We start from the raw sequence: 14,075 nt of genomic DNA on the forward strand, positions 1-14,075 counted from the left end.
TGGATCATCCTACAAAACTGGATTTTAGTAAATCCACGCTGCCTTTTATCCCTTTGTTATTCGTTGAATAAGATGTTTTTAGTTAGATTCCCTTTGCAAATTTTTCTGAAGAGCTGCACAGACATCACAATCACAGGCCCAAACTGCTCCCACCATGGCTTACTTCTTAGAACTTGCTGTTTTCTGGTCCTGTGATAATGCCTTCAAGTAGGCAAATTTACTTAAAATCTTTTGGATTTGTGCACATCATGGTTCTGGAATTGAGAATGCCTGGCTCTTCCAGCTGGAAAACAGCAAACTGGCTGAGTTTTGCTCACCATCTGTGAGTTGTGTTCATTTATTATCTTTTACCTACTTCTGCTTTTTTTTTTTATTCTCTTAGACATCCTGTCCTTACCCCATGGATTGTCATGTTCATCCTTACTGAAAATCAGGTAAGTATTAATTTAATCTTGTGTGAGTAGCTGTGTTACCTTTATTTTCTCATTCTTGTTTTTACAGTAATCTTTTTGCTTCCTTTTTTTTTTTTTTTCCCATTTATTGTAATTGTGGTACCTTTACAATCTTTGACTTTATTTTCCTTTTGGGATTTAACTGATTTTTGGCCATATCTGTCCTCAGCTCCTGGGATGTGCTTGAGCTCCTTTTGAGGTGCTTATCTTGCTGTGGCATGCCTTGTCACACACCATCCCAGTGACAATTCCCTTCTGCTGAGGTGACCTGACAGCAATGGTAACCCAAAACCTCACCATTTATTTGAGAGCTCCTTGGCAAAATAACAGAAACAAAAACTACTGGGGAGAAGACATCTTGAAACATAGGATTTACGTAGATTTGCATGAAACAAGACAGAAAAATACAAAATTCTGCTGATTGTAAACACCAGCACTTCCAGCAAGGGAGGTTAAATATACATACTGGTTGTTAAATATTTATACATAAATATACATACATATTATACATATTTATACATAAATATATATATTTTGGTTGCACTAGATGTGCTCTGTTCCTTGCTGCTGCTGGAGGAAGGAGCAATGCCTGTGGGATGTGCCATGCCAGAGAAGACTGGTCACTAAGGAAGGGAGGTGTGGGCAGATGCTGAGCTTGCCCAAAGCCACATGAATGCAGGGTGAAAAGGAAACATAGTTCTGTCATTCTGCATTATTCTGGGTTCACTGAGCATCTTGTTCTGTCAGAAGCCTCAAGGATGGATTAGGAGGCTTAGTTCTGCATCCCAGGAATCTGCATTTACAGTGCCTCTATATGAATGGGACTGAACAGCTCATCCAGGTTGGAGTCAAAGACCTCTGACAGGACAGAAAATGAACTTTTGACAGGAATTAAGACCAATAAGAAATATTTTTGCCTGTAAAAACTTTTACTTCTAAAGAGTTTAAATGCAAGATAGGAAGCTTCTGTGACAATACTGGCTGAATAGAATAATAAGCATTTTTAAATGGGTAATTAATGTAAAGCAAGTGGTATTTTACTACTCACAGTGAGACCAAAGCTCCCAAGAGAACACTATTGGTATTGTAAGAATCTTCTTAGGCTGTGGCTCAGACAAAATGAACTTGGACATGGTTTTCAGGGTGTAAGTTCCAATAACATCTTCAACATCTTCACTTGCCTTCACTTGTGTTGGTGTTGCTTGTTACTGAGAACAGAACCAAGAATGAATTGCTGTTCTCTATAAGGCATCAGGTTGTCCTTATCTCTCTGGTACTTATTCAGGTGCCAGGGGTCCTACTTTTAGTAGAGCAGGCCACAGAAAACCAGCTGGGATGTTTCAAGACCGTCCTGGTCCCAGTGTGTCCTCAGTGATGATGATAAGCAGATTAGAACCCTTTTTTTAAATTAAAAAATGGAGTCAGCTTTTAATATGCCAGTGCTCATTCACCTTCTAACTTCTCTCAGTTACAGAACTGAGAAGGCAGCTGTGATGGCCACATTTTTCCTTTTATGTGGCCTTTGTGATCTTATTATCAGCAGTAGATGCTCAGGAGGAGAGCAGTCATCTGGCATGATTGACATTGATTTTCTGCCTCAGAGAGCCTCAATGAGAGAAGGCTCAGAACTGCACAAACAGAACGGAGGAGCAAATTACAGGCATTTTTATTGCACTTGGAACATGGAGGCCAGGTCTGTTTTGATTTCCTGTAAGGGGCTGATTGTAGGGATGGGCTGACTTATCTCACATGTGTACATAAGAAATTTTATTCTTCCTGTTCTTTCTCCACTGCTGCCTTTTATCGTGGTGGCAGGAGGTGCTGTTGATAGAGTGATGAGAATGCCAGAAATGTGACAGTGTCTCTCCAGGGAAGCTTGACCCTTCCTCAGCCTGCTTGCCCTCCTTTTCATAATAGTTTTCACAGATTAAACATGAATAATAAAGCAACAGAAGTTGCTGAATGTAGAAACATTTATATTTTTATTCTAAGAGTTAGAAACAGAGCCTTTCTACTGGCCTCAGGTGGCATTTGGTCAGGATCTGAGTGATAACAGATGGAAACAAATGCCACATTCTTATTAAACAAGGTGTTTGCCTTCAAACTATGAGATACCATTAGACCATTGTCACAAAAATAAAGACCAGAGACAGTTAAACAAGGTGAGTTCAATGTGTACAATGTGCTATTTTCAGTAAAACATAAAATGTTAGTAAATTTCTCTCCATTTTGCTAGTATACAAGAGGTTTTACACAGTGACATTTAATTTCTGCTCTCTCCATTTGCTCAGGTCCTGGCTCGTGACAGACTGAGTAAAATCTGATGGTGGTGCAGGGGTGAATAGGGACACCAAACCAGGACCTGCAGGTTTGCTGAGTGACCTACAGCTCAGCTGGGAGGTTATCAGTAACCCAAAGCTACTGGGGATGCTGACCAGCCCTGGAAAGGGCAGTGGCATTTCTACCTGAGACCTGAGTTTTAATTTGCCCTTAAAAATCCTAGGGGCTATTCCATTTATGATCAGTCCTGCCTTTGCTCTGACATCATCAAGGGCTCTGCTTTCACATGCTGTCAGTGTGTGAGGGAACCTGGCACTACACATAGCTACATCATGTTCCTGTCCTGTCTTTCCCTTTGACTTATTCTGAGACCTGAACAATTTCCCCCAGCTTTAATGGCTTCATTTCTGCTTTGTAAAATGTGAAGGTGTTTTTGCCTACCAACTTGATGGTGGTACTGCAGAAATTTGTTAATTATGAAACATTTCAGCTTTATAAAGCAGCATGAAATTGATGGATGGTATTTTCCTGAACTAGACAGGCCCAGACTCCAGAGTGGAACTTGACACCAAAAGTTCATAGAGCCAGATTTCTTGCATTATTCTTTTGAAATATTTACCAGGGTAAGATACAGGAGTTAGTTCATACTCCATAAAAATCCATATTTTGTGTGGCTCCAGTTTGGTCAGTATAGCCACATCAAACCATTTGAACCGATCTCCTAAGAAAACTAAAAGCTGAAAGATGAGTTTCATCCTGGCTTGCACTGACAAGTATCTCTGCACAGAACTGATCAGCCAGGATCCACACAGCTCTGGGTCCCTCTCCTTGGCTGCTCCCATGCACGTGTGAGGATGCTGGTGTTACAGACATCCAGGGCTTCTGCTGCTTCACGCCCGGTTTCTCTGCGCTGTCATTGCGGGGAAGGGGAGGGGCTCGCTGATGCAACTCTCATTTCCGGGTGTTTGCCGCTCCGTGTCTCTGCAACCTATTTTTAAATGTGCAGGAGGGAAATAAATATGGAGAGCTGTGTAAGTAAGAGTCAATTTCTGGAACACCCAGACCTCCACAATGTTTTTTTGGTCAGTTCTCTGGTTTGATTGCAAACTGCTTTCTAGCTGACATCTTTCAATACCCAGAACTTCCCAGTTACACCAGGTTTTCTTTTCCCCTTAAGAGGTTGGTTATGTTTGCAAGTACAGCTGCAGTGGGTTATTAATTCAACATAAAGCTAGATCAAACTATTTTTTTGCAATGGCTTTCTAAAGCAACACTGTATGTTAGCTGGACTGAGTAGAACACGTGATTTTGTCTTGTTTCTCTAAGGAAATGAATTTATTCATGAAAGCATGAGTCACTAAGTCAGATTCCAAGCCAAACACATTCCCTTGATGCAGCTCTGGAATCTTACTCATTTGCTTAGGAACTGCAGGAAATGGGATGCTCTGATAACTGACATGCACTTAACTACACAATATTGCCTCCCTTTTGGACAGAGACACTTTTCCAGCACATATATCTGGTTGATGCTCTGTGTGATAGCAGATTATGCATTCTCTCCCAACCAAAAATCAAAACGTTTGTGTCCAAACTTTCCTTTCTGTGAATCAGAACTCCAAGTTACAATGCTGGAAAGTCAGCCTCCTATGGGGAAGAAACTGCTGGGCCATACCAACCACTGCAGGAAGCTGAGACATGCTGTCAGGGAAGGCATCTTCTCAGCATTACAGACACACAGACTTGGTAGAGGAACCTGTGTAATAAATGATTATTCCTTCCTTGGAGGAGGAAGATGAAGTTTAAGTTGCAGTTCAACAGATGCAGCAATAGAATGGAGACAGGCAACCAGGTGCTTTCATTTTGGTTCCCACACTTGGGCCACCCCTTAAAGGGCTGCAGCTGGGCTGGCTGAGCCTAAGGGTAGCAGTCCTGAGGGGTGATGTTGGCTTGCATTGCAGACCTCAGCTCTTCTCAGAGGGGGAAAAATAACTTCACTGTTTCTGCACAAGGTATTCTTTTAAATATTTGGGTTTGTGGTGGTGGCTGTTGGTAGCTGTGTAGGTGGATTCAGAGCCCTTGGCAGAAGACATGACTGTGGCATGCAGGTACTGTCCTGGGAGGTTACCAGGCAGAGTTTTAAATGCAATTTATATCCTGTGTGCTAACAGCAGAGCCCTGTTGTCCTATGTATGTTCAAAGAGTGGTTTGTCAGGAAGGGAAGAGTGATTTCTTCTCCTTTGCAGGAAAGAGTTGCTTTTTAGTCCAAATTTCCTTCCACACCCTTTCAATTTTAAGTGCCTGTGTTTCTTAATTGAAGCATGGTATGTTGTACCATGATTCAGTACCAAAGGTCTGAACTATGGCAGTGATTCCAAGGAAAAATTAAGATGGGGAGAGAGAGGTGCAGCCTCAATTGCTACAGGGCAATGGTCTTATGACTCAGCTTTATTATCTTGCTGCAGTGAGATCATGAATATGCTTCAGGCAGGCACCAAGCTGCACATCTCTGTTGGGAGCACAGCTTTGCAGCACAGACACTATAAAGGATAAAGGCACACAGCAGAAAGGGCTAAAGAGGCAGAATGAACCAGAGGGGTGAAAGTGGTAAAGCAGAACAATTGCCAGATATGGTTCTTGACTTGGCATGCTGTGTCTTCCAAGAATATTACACAAATACCAACCCTTATCTCCATTGATTAATTCAGGGGTTTTATTTATACTCGAGTTTTAAATAGAAAATGAAAGGTTGCTGCTTGCCTATGGACTGCCAATGAATCGTTTTCACAGTGCTAATTGTGGCATTTCTGACTCGTGTTCCCTCTGTGCCTGTATTTGGATGAAATTGCACAAATGTTTAGCAAACATTGCAGGGCATGACCTCATTGTTTTGCAAACTGTGGTGAGTCTTGTTTAAGGGGGAGAATATTACCCAAGGTAGGAAGAGAGGAAGCATGACTTTTAGCTCCTCTGGAGAAATCCTGGTGCTTACAGAGCCTCGTGGTCCTGTTGGGCCCTGTAGTGAGAGGAGCAGCATTCCTGTGTCCTAAGTGCAAGGTACAAGCATTTCTCACTGGCTATCATCCTATGTTGTTTTTCTCATGGCTCTATGCAAAATCAGTTTTATCCCTAAACCTTATGCAGCTCTGGCCTTAAGAGGCAGTATCTCAGTTCAGGAGCCCTTTAAAAGATGCCCTGTGATGAAAATGTGAGATGCTGGACGACAGTATCACATGTTCTCGTGTGTGTGTGTGTGTGCACAGAGCTGGATTTCTGGAGGCTGGGCCTTCTGAACAGTTCACTCCTCATATATTGTCCACATCTTTTCTGCTAGTTGTACAGCATTTCTGCTTTATGCGTCCTGTAGGCTGTGTGTTTGTGTGACATTTAATGCTGTGATGTCAGAAGGGAAAAGATAGCTGCATGCTTTATCTTTTGCTCACTGTGTGAGGGCAAACAGTGTCTGGAGTGGCAACAGGGCTGTGCAGTCCCCTGGGTCAGCATTCATTCCCTGCCTCACGAGGAGCCTTTGGGAGCTGCTGGGCAGTGGGGCTCGCCCAGCCTTCACTCTCAGCCTCTGGACTGAATGTTTGCAGTCTGGGCAGTGCCAGTTTGCAAAAATGTCAGCATTAGAGTTTGAGAGACACAGGACAGAGCAGAGGCCAGGTTTCTGGCTGCTGGGATGTGGTGTGGTATATTCATGTGCTCTGACAGATGGAGCTAGGACTGGTGCTTTCTCTATTCTGTGCGTGTGTTTGGCTGCTAACCCAGCATTCCTCATTTTTGAATCTCATAAGCTCTTTGGGGGTGCATATTTTGAAAAGAAATCTGTTTCAATCTGAAAGCTTCAAGAAGCTTTTGGAGCTTCTTCTTCTCCAGGTTTGGACTTGACAAATGAAGTCAGTTAAAGGCTCTGGTACTCAATAACTTTTGGAAAATTCTGGATTAAGGATATGTCTTTAGTGCTCTGTTTGTATGTTTAGGTGTTGAGCATGCATTCTTTGGGTAATAACCTTAGGCTTGCAGCTCCTTTTAAAATGTGCTCCTTTGTAAACAATATCTGGAGATATGGAGTCAGTAGTGTGTTAGGTTATGGAGAGAATTAAAATGTTTTAAAAAATAATCTCTGCAATGTTTCATCTCTCCTAGGCAGAAGTTTCTGAGGGGCAGTTAGTTCGGTACATGAAGCCTCTAAGAGTTCTTAGGCATATAAGAGCAGCCAAAAATAGCTCCTTGGAAGGTCAGAGAAGGCATCTTTCCTGCATGTGGGTAGCTTTACTTTTCCATCCTGAACATCTATATGCCTTAAGGAGAGCAAGAAAGAAGGGATGGAAAGAAAGTAGAACATCAGAATAGGCTTGCAGGGCAGCCAGAGCCTGTGTAATATGTTCTTATGTTCATGGGGTACTGCCAGCCTTGGACATGAATTGGAGAAAGCCTGCATTAAGTTCTAAACCATGTTTCAGAGGCAGAGTGGCCAAATAAAGGCTGAATTCAGTCTCTTCTGTGGGTGAACAGCAGCAAGAGAGATCCTTATGTTTTAAAATGGAACCATAGGCTCACATCCATGTGGTTTTAAGCTTCTGACTGACCCTGGAGCCTGGAAGAAATTTCAGCTTGTCAGACTGAGTGTTCTCTTTGGTGTGATGTCTGCATGCTGAGACAGAGTTTACGAGAAGCTTTTATAGCAAATCCCAAAGTCGGAGTCACCGCAGAGCACGTTAATTATTGAATAGGAAGGGCTAATGGGAGAGGGAAAGGCTCTGTCGTGCTCTGGTATTAATCTCCTCCCCCGCCCCTTCCTGCCCAAATCCTCCTGTTAATCAGGTTATGTTTGCCCTATTTCTCTTGGGGAGCATGCAGAATGCAGTGTTGCTACAAATGGAGGAAGGGAAAGAGGAGAAGGGCATGCAGGAAGCAAGCGGGGGTAGAGAACGCTTCAGAAACGGAAGCCTCACTCTGACAGGGTTCCCAGGCTCTCAGCAGGATGCCCTCAGGTGTGGCACGTCTCTGTGCCCTGTCACACTTGCTGACATGCATGGTCTCACATCTCAGGCCGTGTGCCAAAGGACAATGAAGGAGAACCTGTCTGCCTGTGCTCATCCTGGAGGCCCTGGTGGTCTCTGGCCAGCAGCTCCCTCCCCCAGCACCCACCCACAGCCCATTTCAGCTGAGAGCCCCTGGGAGGGGGAAGCTGATGTCCCTGAGGGGGAGTAGCTGATGTTCCTGCAGAGCTCAGGCTGCCTGCCATTAGCCTGAAGTGCAGGTGGTTAATCCTGGGGAGGCAGAGTGTGCTGCATGCTTCTGGGCTGTCACACAGCCTTTCATTATGGCTGCACTCATCCCCTCGGGCATGTGGCTGCAGGCCACAAGAAAATAACACAGATGGACCCACCAAAGTAAAATGCAGCTGGGATAAGCAGGGAGCCAGCACAGAGGGCACTGCTGACCTCTCTCCTAGTGAATATAAGTTTCCCCTTAGTCTGGAAGTCCTGGAGTTTAGCTGTGAGTGTGCTTTGATGGGGGTGGTTCTTTACATGGGTCTGTGCCTCAGAAATGCTCTTATCTGCTCTCCTGACTGGGAGACGCTGGTCCAAAGCTCTTCTGTGCCCAGTGTCAAAACCCAAAGCTTGGAGCTGAAACTGTTCCGATGTGCAAAATTGCTTATTCTGAAGCCTGGGTCTGATTAGTCTTAAGGGAACCAGGTAAATTGTGATGGAAGAATTACACGCAGTGATTTGAGTGGTTTTGGGACTGTGGCAGACCATTCAGAAGTATGTAGAGCTGCAGGTCTGTATGTGCCTTCTATGTCTTGAGGTGAATTTATCTAAAAGCTCAAAGCCAAGTCTTTCTAGACCAAATGACAAAGCTTCAGGGAGTTTATATGTAACCCTCTGGTCCTGGCTCAGGATCAACTGAATGTCAGACTATGCTTGCCACCACTTGCAGACCACTTGTGCCAGGAAGTGCCAAACCAGGCAAACGTTGCCTAATTCAATTTTGATAAGAAAACCTGTGCTAATGTCTTTACAAACAGTTTGATGGGTGAGGGTATGGGTGTTATGTCTTTGAAATGAGTTTTAATGTCTCTCACAACCTGAAGCCTTTGTTACAGACAGACTCCTGAAATAGACAAATGGGTTTGTACAAGCCTGAGTTTCTGATTTTTGAGGGAAAATGACAAGTTCAAGAGGGAGTATGTGATAGGCAGCTCAGGAAGGCCAGCCCTCCCTAGTGCCTCAGCCAGCAGGGAAAGGAAGAGGGCAACATGCAGCCAGGAGTTTAGGGTGAAAGGAGGCTGTGTCCTTCAAAACATGTGAGGGAAACCCCATGGGAATATGCCCCAGTGGATGCTCTATGCCTTCATTGGGATGAAGTCACAGAACTCCTCTGTCTCCTTTATGGACACTGACTTTTCATAGTGTGATGTTTCCAGAGTTTTGTGTGCTGGCTTCTTTGCTCAGATCATGGTGCACTGTTTCTTTGAGAGACATGGACTATTAGAGGAGGTTTTTAGCACCTCTCTTTGTTCACAGCATGTATAATGTAACATTTCTGTAGTTCTAAACCAGGTGAGTGCTCTAAGGCGTTCTGCCCAAAGCATGAACATTGGCAGATGCAAACCTGAGCCAGTAAATGCTGGAGCTGTACCATGTTCTCGTGATTCCACATGCTCCCCAGCACAGAGCAGCACCAAGTGGGTGGCCACAGGCCCTGCAAGAATGAAGGCAGGCAGGAAATGAACCTCCAGACAGCATTCCTTGGCAGCAGAGGGCTGTGCTGAAAGGAAGGCACAGCAGCCCTGGGCTGTGGCAGGGACACAGGAGCCTCCAGGCCGTGCAGGGATCGCCGCAGCCGTGTTGCCGTGGCGCAGCGCCGCTGGAAGCGTGTGCTGGGCTCTCGTTGATGCCTCAATGGCCATGGGCTGCTTGCACACTGCTGCAGGACCAGCCACCAGCTGTGGTGGCATTGCCGTGCTCGGGCATCCTCTGTGCATCCCTTTTCCAGCTCTGTGGAGAAGCTGGGGCGCGGTGCTGCGGGCTGGTTTCAGCACAGCGAGCATCCCCGCCCGCGGAGCCGCACGGAGCCAGGGGAAAGTGCTGATCCACCCTGAGCGGCTTTGGGATCGGATTGGGCAGGAGCCTGCCCCGGCAGGCTGGGCGTGGGAGGGCTGCTGGAGCAGATGGTTGGCATTCCCAGAGTGCGGAGATGCTGGCTGTGCAGGCGGGGGGAGGATGGGCACAGCGTGGCAGCCTGCAGGCTCGCCCAAACTCACAGGAGGCTGTGCTGCAACTGGCTGAATTACAGCATGATCCAAAGAGCACATCTCATCAATTTTCTGGGCTTTGTCTACTCCTCTTTGATACTGACAGGTAAAAAAAGGCTGTCAGTTGAACAAATATATACCTAAATCTCCTTTTCTCCCCTACCTTCCCCACTAGGCTCCCAGAATTACATGACTTCCTTAAAAAAATCAGAATTTACCATCTGGTGTGCTTCTAATTGCCTTTCTGTCTGCTAAAACCCGAATTTCTGTTTCCAATAATCTTTTTTATAAGTGAGGAACTGTTTGTTCACCAAGTCCCAGGACTCCAGAAAGCGGAGCTGTAAGGAAAGCTTCAGCAATGGCTCAGCCCTGGTAGCACTGAAAGGAAGCAGAGAGGAAAAATCCTGCCCTGAGAGGGTGAGCCAGGAGGCAGGGCTGGAACAGTGGCCCCATTGTTTGACCTCTGCTGGAGCCCATGGATGTGGCTGCATGTCCCAGGGAGCAGTGTGTTACAAATACATAGTTTGTGGTGTGCACACCAATCACATCACAAGGTAATTGCTTAATAGAGCTAATAGTGCAAGTAGTGGGGGTTGTGAAATAGGTTAAACAAAAAGAAATATCGACTCTCTAAAGTTCAAAGCTCTGCTCATATGATCTGGTTTTAGGAGAGAAAGAAATAGGAAGTTTAGAGATGAAGAAATAATTCACTATCAGCAAGATAATTTTGATAGAGGCTGTGGCTATACTCATTTCTGTTTCTGAACAGTAAGTTTATACCCACTTAAAACTCTAGGTATCTAATGCATTGAGAGTCTGATTTTGCAGAAAATACTGGTGCAAAATATCTATTAAAGTCAGGGCACTAAAAAAAATACAAATCTTTAGGACCATTGATACAATAGCAGGGGATGAATTGGATCCACAGAGTTCTTCACAAGATCCATAGAGCTGGAGGTCCTTAGCTAATAAAAATATAATTATTTTAATCTAAAATGTCTCATCATTGCCATGCTGTTCTGCTGAACACATGACATGGAATTTGGAGAGTGTGAAATAAATGTTAGGATTTTAAAATGTAGCTTATATTAATATATATGTCAGTTCTTACATGCAGTTTCATGTATCCTGGAGAGATCAGGTTCTTGGAAATCGGATACTTTATGTCTGGACAGTACTCTCTTTAAATACAGCCTTTTTAAGCTGTAGCACAGTTTCTCTGAAGTTTATTGTCCCCAGATTGACCTAATCTGTCTGGAAACCTCAAGCAGAGTGATAAGCTCTTTATTTCGTATAAAATTTGAATGTGGGTGTGTGATCAAGTTGGTAGATGCTTAATATTGGCCAATGTATTAAATATTTTGTTGCATTTCTAGTACTTATAATTGTACTTATAAAGCTTGCCTGTGATAAAGCAGATTTGAGAAACTCTGTGTCAAGTGAAACAAGTTTCTTTTCCTGTAATTTCTGTCCTTTTGAACATTAGCTTCTCTGAAATGAGTATAATCACTGCCATTTCCTTCTGGCAAAGAAATACAAAAAACAAAACATGTTTCCCAGCAAGTATTGATAGCCTGCCCAAGTTACCTGAAAATGCCTGTAATCTCAACCTTGTAACTGGACTAAAGATGTCATTAAAGGCCTGCTGTAAAAATAATTGTGCAAGGCCTTTAATATGAAAATTAGTTTGACCTTTGTGCTGGTCCCATTTCCTCACTTTATGTAACTTGCCATTATTACGTGCAAGTAATGGGGAGGAAAAAACCAACATACCCAAAAGTAAGGTCAACCAGTGGACTCTGGACTGCTTCATGGACTGCTTCATTTCCACAGATGGAAAAAATACTTCAGGGTTAAAGATTTGCCTTTGCAATCATTCTGTAAACTGTCGGCACCTAAAAAGAGCCTGAGGGCTGGCCTGGGTGATGATTTTGTTGTGCCATGTAGCTGTGGCACTTCCACCAGGGCTCCTTCCACAGTCAACTAAGAGAATTCATTCCATGGATTCTTCCTGAAGAAGAAGAGCTGAAATTGGTTTCTCTCCCCCTTAGATGGGTTTTCAGCCACTGTCATTTGGAGACCCTTGCAGATGTGTGTGTGTATCCTTGCACACAGAAGACAAGCTTGTTTGACCTGAGAGTGTTTGCACATCTCTTGCGATTAACCTGTGGACCCTCAGCAGCCTCAGACATGACTCTGATGCAATCCATGGTTTTATCTTCCCTTAGAGTGTGAGGAGCCCAGCTGTGGGCTCAAGTTAGCCCTTGCCAGTATCCTTTCTACTTCTCTTCCACTCAGTCTGCTTCTAGGTGTCCTTATAAATGGTCAGTTAGGAAAAATTCAAACAAAACAGCCAATTCTTCTGGGACATCTTGCTGAAAGACAAACCTCTGTCTGTGGCCTAGATCCAGTGAAATTTTGAATTGTTTAGATCACGTCTTGCAGATCATGCAGGAAACTTGGGTTTGGGAGAATGGTCTTTTAGGTTGAATTAGGTAATGGTCTTTTCTTTAGAACATTTGATGCTGACTAGGGACAGCTGAAGGGCTTTCACCTGCTACTGACTTTTTGATTACATAAACATTCTTAACAGCTGATGGTAACCTTGGGAAATGACAGATCCTAAATGTTGTCCCTGATCAGTTTTTTCCCTCATGCGGTTGTTTGGCAGATTCCAAAGCAGCTGTACAGGCTGTGTGTGCAGCTGCCAAGGTTTGGGCCCTGTGCTGCCCAGCTGCCCTCCTGCCAGGCAGTGTCAGCAGGGATGGCCCAGGGTTGGATTTTTAAAGTTCCATTAAGAATTTTAGTCCTGCTGCACCTAGTGGGAGTTAGATGCGCAAATACTTGCTTATAAATTGTACCAGGTAGTTGGGGAGGCTGCAGACAGAGCCTGGGGCTCTGGCTCACAGCACTGCTCTCTGGAGATGCCATATGGCTCATGCTGCACCAGGATCTGTGGTGTTCCTGCAGGGCAGTTCACCCAGCCCCTTAAAAGTGACAGAGCTATCACCGTGTCAGTCAGCTGAAAGTGAGTAACATGAGCTACTTATCTGATTTATTAGTGTGAGTTAGTGCAGCTACGCCAGTGCTTCCTGGTGCAGCTCTAGGAAGAAGTCTGGGCAGGAACTTGCCCTGCTGCTGCAGGGAACAGAAAACAGAAATGTGATAGAGCTGTGAAGCCTTGGAGTTTGGAGCCTGGCTTTTGAGATTAACCTTTACATGAATCAAAGCCATTTCTTGGTCTAACAGTAGTGCCTTGTCAGTGAGATTTGCAGGGAGCTGCGAGCAGCTGTGTCTGCATTAACAACCTGTGTGCCTTAAAGGGGGCTGGATATTGAGCAAACAGTTGATAGTAAGAACCTGGCATCCTCTTTGTGTCTGTGCTGGAGGTTTTACTTCTGGCAAACTCCAGTCTTGTCCTGTGGACTGACACCCGCTGCTGACTGGAGTTCACCTCTGGTTTAGTTTTAGATCTGCAGTTCTTGCAGACTGCCTCGTCATCTGAACCAAAGCTCAGTGACCACGGCCACTCGGGAGATTTTGCTTTAAGAGTTTGTCTGTGATGTGATTAAAATGCAAATGCAGCCGGTGCCCAGGAGCTCCGAGCTGTGTTGTGTAACACAGCAATGTGTGCTGTAGGGCTGTCTAATTATAGCATCAGATTGTGATGGTGGAGAGCTCGATATTTATCACTCAAAAGGGGGTGTGGGTGGTGTTTGGGGGGCAGTAACAGTGGAATAGTGCAACGAGCCGAGGCAGCAGCGCAGGTGCCGGAGCAGGAGGGGTGCGTGCCTCCCTCCGTCCCTCCCTGGCACGCTGTGTGCAGCCTGGCAGCCGTGGCTCCGGCTGGCACCGGGCACCGCCGGCTGCGCAGGAAGCGGAGCTGTGTTGCATAAAGGGAAGCCGCGGCTGTGAGTCAGGGCTGCCCGGGGGAGGCGTTCTTGCAGGGAAGGAAATGTCAGAGTTCGAATGGAGGGGTTCTGGGCAGGGCTGTGCTGTGCCCTGTAGGATTAAATAGGAATCTGACTAGGGCAGAAGAAAAACTGCTTTCCACTCGTCTTTCTGAGCTTTTTCTCACT

Source organism: Melospiza georgiana, chromosome 6 (genome assembly GCF_028018845.1).
Source record: "Melospiza georgiana isolate bMelGeo1 chromosome 6, bMelGeo1.pri, whole genome shotgun sequence".
NCBI lineage: Eukaryota > Metazoa > Chordata > Aves > Passeriformes > Passerellidae > Melospiza > Melospiza georgiana.